General features: G+C 30.8%; 1 protein-coding gene across 3 annotated transcripts in view; it reads right to left on the bottom strand.

Annotated features, from left to right (window-relative positions):
• The window catches only part of LOC148302856 (uncharacterized), a 64,154-nt gene extending 50,083 nt beyond the window's left edge, over positions 1–14,071 (bottom strand). For all 3 annotated transcript variants that reach the window (XR_015838580.1, XR_015838581.1, XM_088270983.1), the window contains exon 1: positions 13,481–14,071. The gene's annotated coding sequence lies outside the window, so the exon portion shown is untranslated. The remainder of the gene's footprint in view (positions 1–13,480) is intronic.
• Between the last annotated feature and the right edge of the window lie 979 nt (positions 14,072–15,050).

The following is a 15,050-nucleotide window of genomic DNA, read 5'->3' as shown; positions in this document are numbered from 1 at the left end:
TGGTTACTGGGTGATCTCCGCGAATATTCACGTGACTACAAAGTAAGGGCATGACATCGGAATTTTTGTCGTGTCGTTACATCACATATATTACAAATTCTAATACTAAAATTATACTAAAAACTTTATACTAAATTCTTTTTAGAAGATACGTAGTTGTAACAACTAAAATCGAATCGAACAAGGATAATCGATTATTCAATTATATACATAAGTTTTAGAAATAATTACATTATTAAAAGGTAATTAAATTAATGAATCTATTCGAATTCGAATAATAACTAGGTGCCTAAAAATTACGTAGTGAAAATGATAAATTATTTGGAATAAGTAGTCAAAATAAGTAGTCGAGTAGTCGGTAAAGGTTGTATGATATCTCATTTTTTAAATCGTCCTTTCTATAACTCTTTTCTTTTCAAAACCGTATTTCGAAGAAAAGCTTATTTTTTCAAAACAAAAACGGCATTTCAAACAAAAAAATCAATTGTAATGAAAATTCAGTTGTGATTTATCGTATATTGGGCCTTAAAGCCCAGTATTTGTTCAGTCGCAACTAATTTTCACTAAATCCAGATAAAATTTAGGTAATTATGTTTTTTCTTAAAACACTGTCTTCGTAATACAAAAATTAGTTTTTCTTCGAAAAAAAATACATGGTTTTGAAAAGAAAAGAGTTATTGAAAGATTAGGAGTAATAAAATATACATAAATATGTTTTCTATATATCGTAGTCATACAGGGGAAAGTGACCAAGTACATTTTATACAAAAACGTGATCATTGACTATTGGATATCTTACTAGCTTAATATTGCCCTAAAAAATCCCTAAGGATTTTAAATTTGGAAGTATAATATACTGACTTGTTTAAATGACTAACTGCATTGATGTTTATTTTCTTACCAAGCAAAAGTGACTTAAATGGCCCTCCTGAACATTTTACGTTTTGTTAGTTGGTCGCTTTCTCCTGTACGACTACGATATATTCTAAAAAATAAAAATCCAATATCTTTTCCGAAAGATGTGTTACATCTTCGGCGGTAGGCCTACGAATGAGTTCTGTCTTTACGAATATCCCCTTAACAACGTAGATATACATATTAGTATAATATTATAGATACAATGTGTAATATGTACTGTATATCAATACCCAAGTTTTGGCTAGCAACACGCAAGCGCGCACGTGCCAGCCGTCATTCGGCCAGACGAATCGCGAATCGCGCGAGCTGAAAACCTGTTCCCAGTCGAGTAGAGCCAAACATCATATTGTTATACATACTAGTTATATGAATTATACTCTATGACAAGTATTATATTAGCACGAGACCGCAGCGTGCAATGTTCGCGGGACCATCGAGCACGGCCGGTATGGACAAAAGGCAGCTATTAATAAAGGCGAAATGAAAGAGGAACGAATCACGATGAACGTGCACGATGTCGCTAAAGAATTCGGTCAGAAGCACGTGATACTGGCTGTACAGCTGTTCCATGAAATTATGATTTATCTCTTAGAAAAAAAAGCGTTTGCATGAAATGGAGACAGATAAAATCGATTAACCTGCATAGGACGAGTATATAATAAAATAAAAACTACATACAGTATATAATTTTTCCACATACATTTTATTTGACCAGCGACCGGGTTTCGTCATAACCGACATCATCAGACTGGTGGTTACGAAGAAACCCGGACAAAGGAGCTGGTCAAATAAATTTTATGTGGAAAAAGTTATATACTTGTTATTATATTATATAAAATGCAGTTCCACCAAGAAATGTCAGTACAAAACATAAACCTGCATAGTATATAGAGTACACGTTTCTATATATTGTACATTTTCACAACTCAACATAGACGAAGTCTCGGTATTTATAGATCTTATGACCTGTCATAATAATAATAATGAATTGGGATAGTTGAAATAGCGCCATTTTCGTAAAATGCCTACTTCAAAAGCCAGCTAAGTGATCCCTTTACACGCGTGTAGCATTCACCATTCTACCAATTATTGACACAGTAATCAAATTTTATAAATTCCTACATATATCATAAATCTCATGACGCTTTATGTGCGAGTTCACTGAAGCCGACTATGGTTGGATTGACAAAGTTTTTATTATGCAGATGTCCCTTAATTAACCCAATAATTTTAATGTTTGATGTTACTATTGCAAAGTTATTTTTAAATTTTAAAATGTGATTCGAGTTTTCAGTTGTTATTTTCTTTTATTAAAATAATTGAATAGTTAAACTTTTTTTAAATACAAATATGTATAAAATATTATATTATAGGAAGACAAGGGGGTTTACGCTAATGGAAGAAATTAGTCTTGTTTGTCGCAATTTTTGAAGTATTTGGACTAAAAAAAACCGATGAGGAATAAAATTGAAAATTAGAAAACGTATTTCAACTCGCAAGAATTAGATGTATTTTTAACCCTCTGAAAAATTCATCATATGTTGCAAACGGAAACATATACACATACTCGTACATTCAAATATACCTGAAAAAGAGCTACGATTCATTCATTTCGTCTTTTTTTTCATTATTTTTACATTTTCACCGTAATTTCTTTCGTTATTCAAGAAGTAATTTTATAAGAAAGACTTTTATCTATTTAAAATTGATTTAAAATAATTATGCAGATATCCCTAGCAAAATAAAGAAGTTTTGCGATTCATATGTTGCTTAAAAATCCCATACCATAGTCCCTAATTCTGGAATAAACGAAAACTATCAATTAAATTGAACAATTTTATATCAGTATTACGTCACTGATACTATGTGTGATCATTAACAAAGACAATTAAAGCAACTGCCATATGCCGTGCTTTTTGACGGTGAATGGTGAGAATTTTGAGACATGAATATTATATTGACGATTTTATTGATCGTACTTTCCACTTACAATTTTATGTCTGAGAATAGAAAGAACCGTCTGGTCGTTCAACCTATAAGCGTATGATGTGATGTGAATATTTACGTGTACATATGAAAATCTACACTTTACATTATATATTGTAATACAAAAATATATACACATTATTATGCGTATTCAAATATATGAATAAACGATACTAGCGTCGGTAAAGGTTAAAACATCCAGAGAATTTTTGACGTACTTATACATGAAAAAAACGAGAGCATTTACATTTTGATGAGATGAATAAGAGGTAACTGGGCTGGAATTACAGTGAAAAGATAACGCATTTTGTAAAGATGATAACTTTAACCTTACTTTTATTCGGTAAGAAAAGATAACGCATTTTTTAAAGATGAAAACATTAACGTTATCTTTATTCGGTAAGAAAATATAACGCATTTTGTAAAGATGTTTACTTTGACTTTACTTTTATTCAGTAAGAAATAAATTGTATACAGTATCCTTAACGTCCTGATAATACTGATCGACGACCGGTATCAAAATGCCAAAAATATTACAATTAAAAGTCCTGAAACATTCCTAAAAAATCGACTTAAATCGATTAAATATATGAACATTTAAAGTAATAACCGTTGAAAAGGACATTATAATTTTATTCTTTATTTCTCATACATCGATAAAGTAGATATTTTTGAGATTTTGTCATGGAAACAATATTCAAGGCCCAAATATTTTGTAGATCTATTCTCATCCTCGCTAATCATTACCACAGAATGCACAATGATACTCCATCACCTTGGCCCTATTTGCGTACGTAGTGCATAAAGATTTTATTGACTATTAAAAGTGGATTTTCAAAATGTCGACTACCGAGTGGCCTAGAAGATAAAGCTAGAATCTTGCACGTGACTTGTTTTTTTGTGATCAGACATTGGAATATTCTTAATTCATTTAAGAATGCCATTATATAAATATAGGTCAAAGCTCATCCGTAATCATAAAAAATAAGAATACAATTGAAATATACTATCATATTTCAGACAAAAACATATTTTAGTTGGTACCGGTCATATTATTGTAATAATCAATTTTATCTTTGGTAAACAGGAGATAGATTATAAAGATGTGACTGTTACTTTTTAGGTTACTTGATTGGAGTGGAATTCTTTACTTTTTCTCATTTCATATTTCAAGTGATAAATAAGGAGCTCGAAATACGCAACCGAATTTGATGATTCGCAGATCAGCTTTAAAAGATCGAATCCAAAAACCGAATCAATTGAAGACTTTTTTTTAAGAAGTCGTTCATTTTTTAATGAGATTGGTGTCGAATAGAGAACAGTAAATTGCATTGTATATTAGAAATATCTGGAGAAAAAAATAAGGTATGTAGAAGACGGAATTCGGCAAAATAATCTCAGTTACTGTCAGGGGAACGTACTTATTGGTTACACTTTTAGAAACATTTACCACGATATATTTTGATGAAAAAATAAGAAAAATGTGTGTTTTTTCGAGAGTCACATTATCAAATGTGGGACAAATATTGAGGAGTTCACTCATTCAAACAATGTAGTACATCGTTTGTATTTTCTTCATAAGAATATAAAAGAAATGTGTGGGTGATGCACAGCAAAAATAGCATCAGCATAGATGTAAATAAAATGTGAATATCAATTTTCGATGTAATAAATATTTATGAAGAAGACTATATTCAGTCAAAGTTTTGTACTGTATGTGTGTTTTCTTTTTAATGATTTTTTTAAATGTATTTATTCGTGGGAAAATACTATTGATTTGGAAAATGGCGATAAAACAGAAATTGATAATTATTTTCTTTCATGCACGGAGAATCGATAAACAAAAATAATTACTAAAAACAATGATTTTCTTTGTAAACATTTTTTCTAATTATATGATAGACCCAATACTGGATATTAAACGTCACGATTTTTTTTTATTTAATTGATTTCCTTACATTGAAAACCCCATCAATTACTTTTTACCGTTTCATAGAGCATTTTTACATCTACGTACTATATACGAACTTAATTACTGTCTAAATATAAGCTCTAAATACTGATAATAAATCGTGTGTCGGGTTGTGATCCCGTGGTTAGTGTCACGGGCTCTTCAGACAGATTTTGTGAGTTCGAACCCACTCTACCACAATTTGATACCTATTTTTAATAATGAGTCGCTTATTCTCACAAAAAAGTATGAAATTGAAGTATTTTTGTTAATAATAAAAACCTAAATAAATATTTCTCATATTATTTTTCGATATCTCAACAAAGATGCTGAAGAACATGGAAGTCTGGGCATTTACGGGGCATGAAAAAATAGACACACAGAAAAAAGTTAAGAAAAAAATGTATTGTTTATACGTTACATAAACTACTATTTATAACTGAATTGTTTACGTAAATCAGGTTCATCAAATGTTTCATAAAATGGTAAAGAAAATTATAACCGCACTTACATAAATCGACAACTGTTTTGCAATGTAGATATTTGTCAAGTTCAAAAAACACAAACATAAAATAATGATTTTTAAGTAAATATCGTATAATGTAATACATACAATGTAGATTTCCTACTTTTATTCCAGGAATTACGGGTCAACTTGGCTAAACTACAATATTATTCATCATAATGGAATAACACTTCATGGTCATGCAACTTTGGGTGTTTACATTTTGGAAATAATGTCTACAGTCTAGAAGTCTAGACAAAGGAACAAAAGGGTTGACGTAATTGGCTTCTAATTCTTTGAACTAAGGACGCAATGATATGTTTTTAAATGCAATAAGCTTTGATGAAAATTCTATAAAAATCTACAAAAAAAACTTTTAATAAAATTGTCAATTTAAATAATTTTCTGGTTAGTTTCTGCATAATACGATCCATATAAGCAACGGTTTTTATCAAAGGACATATGACCGTTGGAAGTAATGAGATATTAAGTATGTGCGTTATCGTAACGTGTATACAATGAAGAGATAATCTATGTACAATTTTGTAAACAATGAGCACTCCACATAAATTGATATGTGAGGAAAACTTACATGTGTAGAAAATTTTAGGGAAATTTTTGTCAGGGTGCAATTTATGACCCCGAAAGTCACTCTTCTAAGAATGAAATGCTCCTGCTCGCCAAGAATTCTAAGAAACTAAAGTTAAAATTACAGAGAAACTCACAAAGCACTACCCCCGAGAGATAAATTCGATATTAATTTTCTTTTCCAAGAAGGGATGTTTCTTTCTGACAACCGTAAAGTTGAACTAAATTTAGAATATACTGAAATAATGAAATTGAAAAAAGTGGATATTTGCTATTTTCAGTGTAGGGAGATTATCGGATTTGACCTCTATCCGTACTCATAAACTTGACTTATCGTTAACTTCATTAAGTTACAGGTTTTTGAGTTCAAATTGGATGCCTAACATCAAATTGGACGTTTAACAAATTTATTTCACGACACCTCTAATGTGTACGAGTCCTTTAAGGAAAATATTTCAACCATATTATTTTCTTATTTAATTTATGTTTTACTTAAATACCACTATTAGTGGTATTAAGTAAGTAAAACTTAAATTAAAAATGGATAAATTTTACCACAAAGTGACTGCCGAATCAATAAATGAAATCATATTGTTTTCATTACAAAAACGATCAGTAAGCAATACATTTTGCATTATATTTATTTATATATATATATATATATATATATATATATATATATATATATATATATATATATATATATATATATATATATATATATATATATATATATATATATATATATATATATATGTATATATATATATTTACAATGATTAAAGAGAACACTTCGTTTTTTACCACTTGAGTTTTATTATAGACTACATGTTTCAGAAGTTAAACGTCCATCATTCAGGTCTGTATAATAACTAAAACAAGTGTAATAACTAAACATTCAAGTGGTAAAAAACGAAGTGTTTTCTTTAATCATTGTAACATGTCTTACCACAAAGTTAATGCCGAAACAATTGATAAAATATATATATTTATATATATATATATATATATATATATATATATATATATATATATATATATATATATATATATATATATACATAAATATATTTATATATATATATATATATATATATATATATATATTCTGAGAATAATGCATTGTGTAACGTACACCAATTACGTAAATAATTATTTCCACTTAAGAAAATGATAACCGAGACATATAAATTTTAGTTCGTCCATTTATGAAGTTACTGGTGGTTTTATTACAAACCGCGCAATGCGGGTGCAAGATAAATACTAAATCATTCCGCTCTCAACGTTTTGAATCATTGAATTACATTTTCTACTTTACTAATAAGTCAAAAGGCTTTGCGTAATGACCACTATCCCCTACAGGTATTTCTATTTTTTTATTGTGGATGTAAACAATGAACCCGAAACAAACAAAAAAATATCCTACAAAGGAAATACCTTAAAAAACAAAGATTGTATTTTTAAAACCAAATCCTACTGGCCATAATTACAGCTCCACTGAATTCCGAGAAGAGTCATCATAAAAAACCCAGAAAAAACTAATGTACTCTTTAAATTGTAGGCAGTGATCACGAAGAGATGTTCAAATATCTAGAGGTTAAAATACTTTTTACCATTTTTTTCTTTAAATTAATATAACCAAAACAGACCTTTCTTTTTTATTCTTGGTTTATCCTAAACTGAGCCAAGAAACTTTAATCCAGGTATACTATCTATTGTCCGCCTCCGTAGTGTATTGGTCAGCACGCTTAGCTACCATATTGGGAGTCCCAAGATCCATTCCCAGGGGGTGAGTCAAATAAATGTAAGATATTTTTTTACTCTTATATTTATTTAATATTACCCTGAACTGGTACCTGTAGCGAAGGCCTGATCACCCTTTATAGACAACACTGCATTTATATGACGCAGTGCCCTTAGCACCACTGGGTGCGGATGAGGGTTTGAATTTAATTGAATACTATCTACAACCTACACAAAATTATATGCTTACTATATTTGTTCCAACCATTAAAAAGTCATATAGATCCTTCCTGTCACATGTGAAATTGCCGCTAAATGGGATTACCGGAAAATCTGTAAAAAGACACGTTATCACTGGTCATGAAAGTGAATATGCAATTATATTGTACTATGATATTCTGCCTCAATAATCCCTTTTACTGCAGAGATTATTTGTCTTTTATTCTTATATTTATACAATATTGCGTAGAATCTATGCCATAGGTGAAACTCAAGTAATAATAAAAATAATCGAGTATACAGATATCCATCAACCATTCATAATATATGTTCATCGACAATCCCAATCATCAAATAAACAAGAAATGGAAGACAACAAGTCATATGTCGCATTTGTATGAGAACAAAATTTTTTTTTTAGCTTTTATATCGTGTTCTGTTTCAATTCAAAAACCCTTTTAGCTATTATATCGTGGTTTATGATAGGACCAAAAACCCTTTTCTGCAATTATATCGTGTTTTATAATTGGATCAAGAACCCTTTTCAGCAATTATATCGTGGTTTATGGTTGGATCAATAATCCTTTTCAACTATTTTATCGTGTATTTATATTTACGTCGATAATACCTTAGTTCATCTTATTTTTATCTTTTATGAACTCCCTAAATATTCTTGAATTTTAGTCATCCAAGGGACATCGCTCATTGAACTAATTAGTACAAACGAGGTTGAAAGGACAATGGGTATCGCTTTTTATTTCTGACGCAGAAGCTAGTACAAAATTGGTTTTTGAAGATTACATACAACAAAAGATACTTGAAATTTCGTAATATTTTACAGTATATGTAGATAGAAGTTGGAGGATTATTGAAGAAATAAACACATGCATATCTTCAAATGCTTATAAATATCCGAGTTCCAATTTGGTTTGAAGGTTGAACACCTTACAACGCTTGTTATAAGATTCTCTCTGGAAGGGTTCACATATTCTTCTCAAAGATTTTGTTGCCATGGCCATGACAATAAAAAAATCAAAAGCAACACCCTCACACTGATGTCTATTACCTTTTAATTTAAAAATTGAACTAGCGATAGAAAAAACTAAGCGCGTTTGCTACACAAAGGAAGCAAGTGCATCTCCTGTGTTGAGTCACGGCATGGTAGCCGACCGGCACCGCTATCTGCGTCTCTTTTCATCCCACGGCAGTAGCCGGCAAACGTGTTTCGTTTCTTCTTTAATTGGCACTGCTACTCGCTACTGTGGTCAGTGATTGCTGAGCGACTGGAGAAGGAATGGAGTGATGGAAATTTCCACTGTTTGGTACACTTCAATCACTGCACTCGTTTGGCCAGGGATATACAATTTATGTATTTTTTTAAAATAATAAATATAAAATAATTTTTTACCGTGACCATACAACAAAAAAAAATTAACTACAAATAATGAATCACGAATAAATCGGAAAATAAGTATGTATCAATAATAATAAAGTAGTGTGTATCAAGAAATAACTTTCCAGAACAAGGTACATTCTTGTATATTTAAGCATATAACTAACTAACTAACCATCACACCGCTTCCCCGCAGGGGTAGGCAGAGATAATAGAACGCCACAGAACTCTGTCTTTGCAAACATTCTTCGCCTCATTCACGCTCATGCATCTCCTCATACATACCCGCCGATTATTTCGGCATTTATGTATTTTATTTTATTTTATTTTGTTAGAAGGAAAAACAACAGTTTCAATATATGATAAATCAGAATACAAAAAAATCATGAATACCAATTACAGTTTTTCACATTAATGCATAGGAAAAGTCTATATATAAGAAGAGATATGAGAAAAGGGTGGGACAAGGAGAAAAGGAGATGACAGTGATAGGAAAAGAAGAAAAGGAGAGGACTGGGAATAGAATTACCCTTTTAGTTTTACAAAATTTCTAATATATCATATAAGTATGCGTAACAAATAAGAATACGATAATACCATCTAAAATTAACAGATTACTTATATGTAGTACTTTTACCCACTTTAGTTAATGTTTATTTAAACATGTATAGTCATTTTGGTTTCGTTTATACTTAATTTACAAACAAAAAATATATAAAATGAGATCCATTATTCATATTCCTTACCAATTATTTTAAAGGCTGTGACAAAACACATCTTGCAAAAACCAGGTCTAGAACTTGGGTAATAATATTTATTTTTATCTCTTCTTAAAGTATCCAGAAAACGCAACATTTTTGACCTATCGTGAAAAAATGTATATGTTCCGTTATCATCTCTTTTGCATTAGTTATCTTGACAACTACATTTATACAATGTTTTTGGATATACCCACTTCTGCCTGTCAACTCAAATTCTGTACATAAAATGTAGGGTTACCAACCACATATTTCCGCGGACTACCAACGCGTCTAACATAAATATAGATTGTGAACGTACATAACGTGTGGCTAACCTGACATTTCTTCTTCTTCTTAATATGTTATCTTAATTGTTGATAATATGAAGGCTAGGTGATCAGTCTCGTGCTCCAGGTACTCTAATTAAAGGTAATATAAATAAATGAGTGAAAAATCAGTCATCAGTATTTTGATTCCATTAGTAATCAAAATAATTATTTTCTCCGCCTCCGTAGTATAATAGTTAACACGCTTGGCCATCGTACTGGGGGTCCCGGGTTCGATTCCCAGGGGAGGGCTAAATAAATATAAGTGATTTTTTCACTCTAATATTTATTTAAGATTACCCCGGACTGGTACCTGAAGCGGAGCTGATCACCTCTCCTTCTCGTGTTAACGATCAAGATAATAGTGTATTTATATGATGCAGTGCCCTATGCACCATCGGGTGCGGATAAGGGTTCGAAGTGAAGAAGTAAAGTTCTATTTGATTAAGCATTTTTAAAAAGACTTTTGGTATGACTTGGTATGCATTTTAGGGATTTTTGTTAAAATTTTGTTTCTAGTCTGTGCTACCGGAACTTTATACGTTATAGTTACAGTAGACAAGCGCGTCAACCACTGCATTACGGAGGTAGACATGTAAAAAAAACTGACCTACTATAAAAGAACGGTTCATTCAATAACTAGCCTACCGCAAATGTAAAAAAAAAACAAAATCCTATAGAAAATTGCCGGGTAATACAACCATATGTACTACCATAAGTACCTTACAATGTTTTTACATACATTGTAAATATAATATATAACATACGAGTTTTATGATGTATGATGATACGTAATGAATAATAAATCAATTAAAAGCTGATATAAAACTTAATAAGGCAACTCAAATCATTTCACACACGGCAGACATACGGGCGCGGGCATAATCCTGTTTACGATGCACCAACAATGGAAAGACCATTATATTATATTATTTTTACTAACGATAGGTACCCAAACCAATGTTACTTACTGTAATAAAACAATCATGTCATTTTTTTTTATTATATCGCTCACTCCTTTCAAGAACGTCATAAATAAAAAAAAACTTGATTTTTCAGGAGATCGTTTTTAAAGTTTAAAAATATAATGCAATGTATTAAAAATAAATATCAAGCCACTTACTGAACTTTTTATTGTGCAACAGATCTTTTTAGGTAATACCTGAAGGTTTTTTCTCCATTTGAAAAATATTTCGTATATTAAAAAAAAATAATTAAACAATGCCTTTACTTCAAAATGCAAAAACATCACTTTCTGCCCTGTAGCGGGTAAATATTAAGTTTAAAATATCTATCTTTTGCTGGGATATAGTACATTTTCTGGGCATTCCGAAAACATGCACAACTGAAAATTGACAATTTTTGATTTATGACGTTCTTGAAAGGAGTTAGCGATATATTAGATTATATAAAACAATATGACAATAACTTTACATATTTGGCATTACGAAGTTGTAAAAATTTTGTACCTAAATATATTTTTGACAAACATTAAATCGTGGGTTTACTGGCAAAAAACGATAAGTAGAAAATATGCAATTTTTATTGCATTTTATAAAGTTTTCAACATTCTATTAACTGGAAAAATATACTAAGTAGTTTGAAATGTCATATACGTATACTTATGTGTTTTCAAAAGTAAATTCAACATTATGTTTAATAGCGGGTATTTTATTCAGGCTAAAGGCTTTAAATAACAGGGATTATTCAAACAGAGATTTTAGAGTTAACGTTTTTTGCCAGTATACGCATGAAATTTATTTTATAAAGTTTGTGTAGTTTATTACCTATAATTTTATTTTTATACAAATTAAATGATATTTAATATGTATAAGTATAAATGTGTGAAATTTATTTAAGATAGTATTAGTGTTACAGTCATCCCTAGATTGAGCAAAGAAAAATAAAGTCTGGAAAAATATTCAGAAACTTTCTCATTCTTACTTTGGTTAGTGACTATGTATATTAAAAGTGTATATGTATTAAAAATCTAATAGTAAGTAAAATTTACATGGAATATATTGTAAAATATTCAAATTATTATAGTAAAATACTACGTAGATATGATGTAGTGCCACATTGAGTGCAGATAAGGGTTATAAGAAAAAGAAGAAACTCATTGATGTAAAAATAAAAAATAAAACAATTAAACTAATCCCTGAAAGTATAAAATTTAGCTCTTTATACTGTAAATTGTATTTTTGTATGTAATGTATATAATCTAATAATTTAAAAAAAAAAACAAATAATAATAAAAAATAAAAAAAATTGTATTAACATGTAAGTATTTCGGCTCAACACAGGCCATGCCTAAAGAGCCGTAATACATATGGTAAAAAATGTATATATCTGTGAAATAAATAAATAAAATAAATAAATGTAGAATATTAAATTTATTGGACTCGAAAATTACCCAGTGGTGCAGTCAGAAAAAAAAAACAAAATAATTTACACAGGTAGGTAAAAAGTCAAGGTTATGTTTTTTTTAAGTCTGTAAAGAAGATATAGTAGGTTATCGAAGTATTACTTTTACATATTGGCGATAAGATTAATTTGTTTACACAATTTGCAGTCTAGTATTATGGGTGGAGTAATAAGAAGTGTGTGATAGGCAAAATGTATTTGAAATAATTAAATCGTTTTTTAAAATGTAAATATTGCGAATATCTTGAAGCCACACGGTGAAAGACAATGCAAGAATAAATTAAAACAATGAATAAGAATCAGAATTTCAAAATAACAGGTTTACGATGTAATTGAAACATAAAGAATAATATGGTCGCATTTTAAGCATAATATTCCTTTGTATATTTATTTTAAAATAATAAATAAAAACAAAAAGTGTGAAATGGCTAAAATTACTTACTAGATTCCGATAAAAAAGCGGTAATTATTTTAATAGTTTATTATTAATATCATTAGATATGTAAATAATCATTTTCACTTTTCATCATAAATTATAACTAATGAATTTTGTGACCTCAAACTCACGAATGTGACCTTTGTATTTAGAGAAAACTCATATGTATTAAATGACACGAAAAAAGGTAAACATTGGATAGTAAAATCGGAATATTTTGTACAATATTTATATAAATAAAAACAACTTACCGTTTTAAAGTTTTAAAGTTGACGAAAACGCGCGGAAGTAAATGAAACGATTAAAAAATTCTGATGAAATGTAAAATTGGCACTGCGAGAAGTAAGGACTCATCGAAGCTCACACTTGACAGATTTGGCGAAGGGCCATACTACGAGTCTAACAAAAAACTTTGCATTCAAATCAAACGAAAATAAAAACAAACTAGTTTCTGCGCATGGCACGGGATGCCCTAATCGCGTGAAACATATTCGCAACTGCACCACTTTCACGTTTGTCAAAATCATGTGACCACGACGGAATAAAGCCGTGGAGGGGCGAGCGGCAATCCTCTCCTTGCTACTATTTACTCGCGATTTCCATGCGCGAACTTCACTGCAATCGATAATGGCGGCAACATTTCACAACACGGAGAACTTTTCGCGGCGGGTGATCCCATTCGATGTCTCCGCGGACCGCTATGTCTCCGACGAATTGGTGTGGATTGTGGATGATGAAATTGCGGGTTCTATGGCGGATGGAGCGAGTATAGCGCGGGCCGTCCGCGATTGACACATTGACGGAGCGATGCGGCCATCGCCGAGCACGCGGTCTGAAACGTCAGATAGCGGGAGGTGAGGGGCCGGCAGCGGCGAATAGAATAAGTGGTCGTACACCAGCGGTTCAAGAAACCTCATAAAAAAAAGATAGAGCTGGTACAGACGTAATTAATATAAACTCATACCTCTAGCGAGATTGCGAGTGTTTTTGTCTAGGTTTTTCACTCATGAATTACATGAAATTATAGTAACTTTAAACATAAAGAGTAAATCCATTCACGAGTAGGCATAGGCTATGAAACTAAAAAAGTTGAAGCCTGAGTAGGGTCATGATAAGCGGTGATCCGTAGGCCGTAGCTAGATTTCAGAGTCACTTGAACGTTAGGTAAAAAAAAAAAAAATAGACGAAATATTTTAATATCTGTCTGCCTCCGTAGTGCGATGGTCGACTAACGTTCTGTAAGTCCTGGTTTCAATTCCCAGGGGGGGGGTGTCAAATAAATATAAGTGATTTTTCACTCTAATATTAATTCAATATTACCCTGGACTGGTACCTGAAGCAGATGTTTGATCACCTTTCCTTCATGTGTTAACGATCAAGATAACACTGCGTTTATATGATGCACTACTGGGGTGCGAATAAGGGTTTGAAGAAGTATATTTTTATATCTACTTTATTTTATGAGAGAAAAAACGACAATCTAGATTTTTGCGTGCTTTATACATATATTTAACAAAATGTTGCTTGTGAAACTATACTTGTTGTAGAGTCATTTTATCGACCTACATTTAATAAAAATTAATATTACAATAATTTTGCACAATTTTTATTTGGTGACATTTTCGTAACATACTACCTCAAGGGCACTTGACTGTGATTTAATTGGGGAAAAGGAGATTGTGGAAATGATTTAGCAAACTACTGCATTTTTAGTTTTTTTTTTTAAAGATCAATTCACTCACATTGTTTGTAACTACTGGTGGAGGAGCGTTCCTCGCCATTGGACCAGCAACAGCAAAAGCACGCTCGGCAAATTTAGTA

The sequence above is a fragment of the Brachycentrus maculatus genome, unplaced genomic scaffold (genome assembly GCF_059751285.1).
Source record: "Brachycentrus maculatus isolate JH-2025_06_01 unplaced genomic scaffold, ASM5975128v1 h1tg000405l, whole genome shotgun sequence".
Taxonomy (NCBI): Eukaryota; Metazoa; Arthropoda; class Insecta; order Trichoptera; family Brachycentridae; genus Brachycentrus; species Brachycentrus maculatus.
Note: the sequence above shows the minus strand (reverse complement) of the source record. Positions and strands in the feature narration are given on the sequence as shown.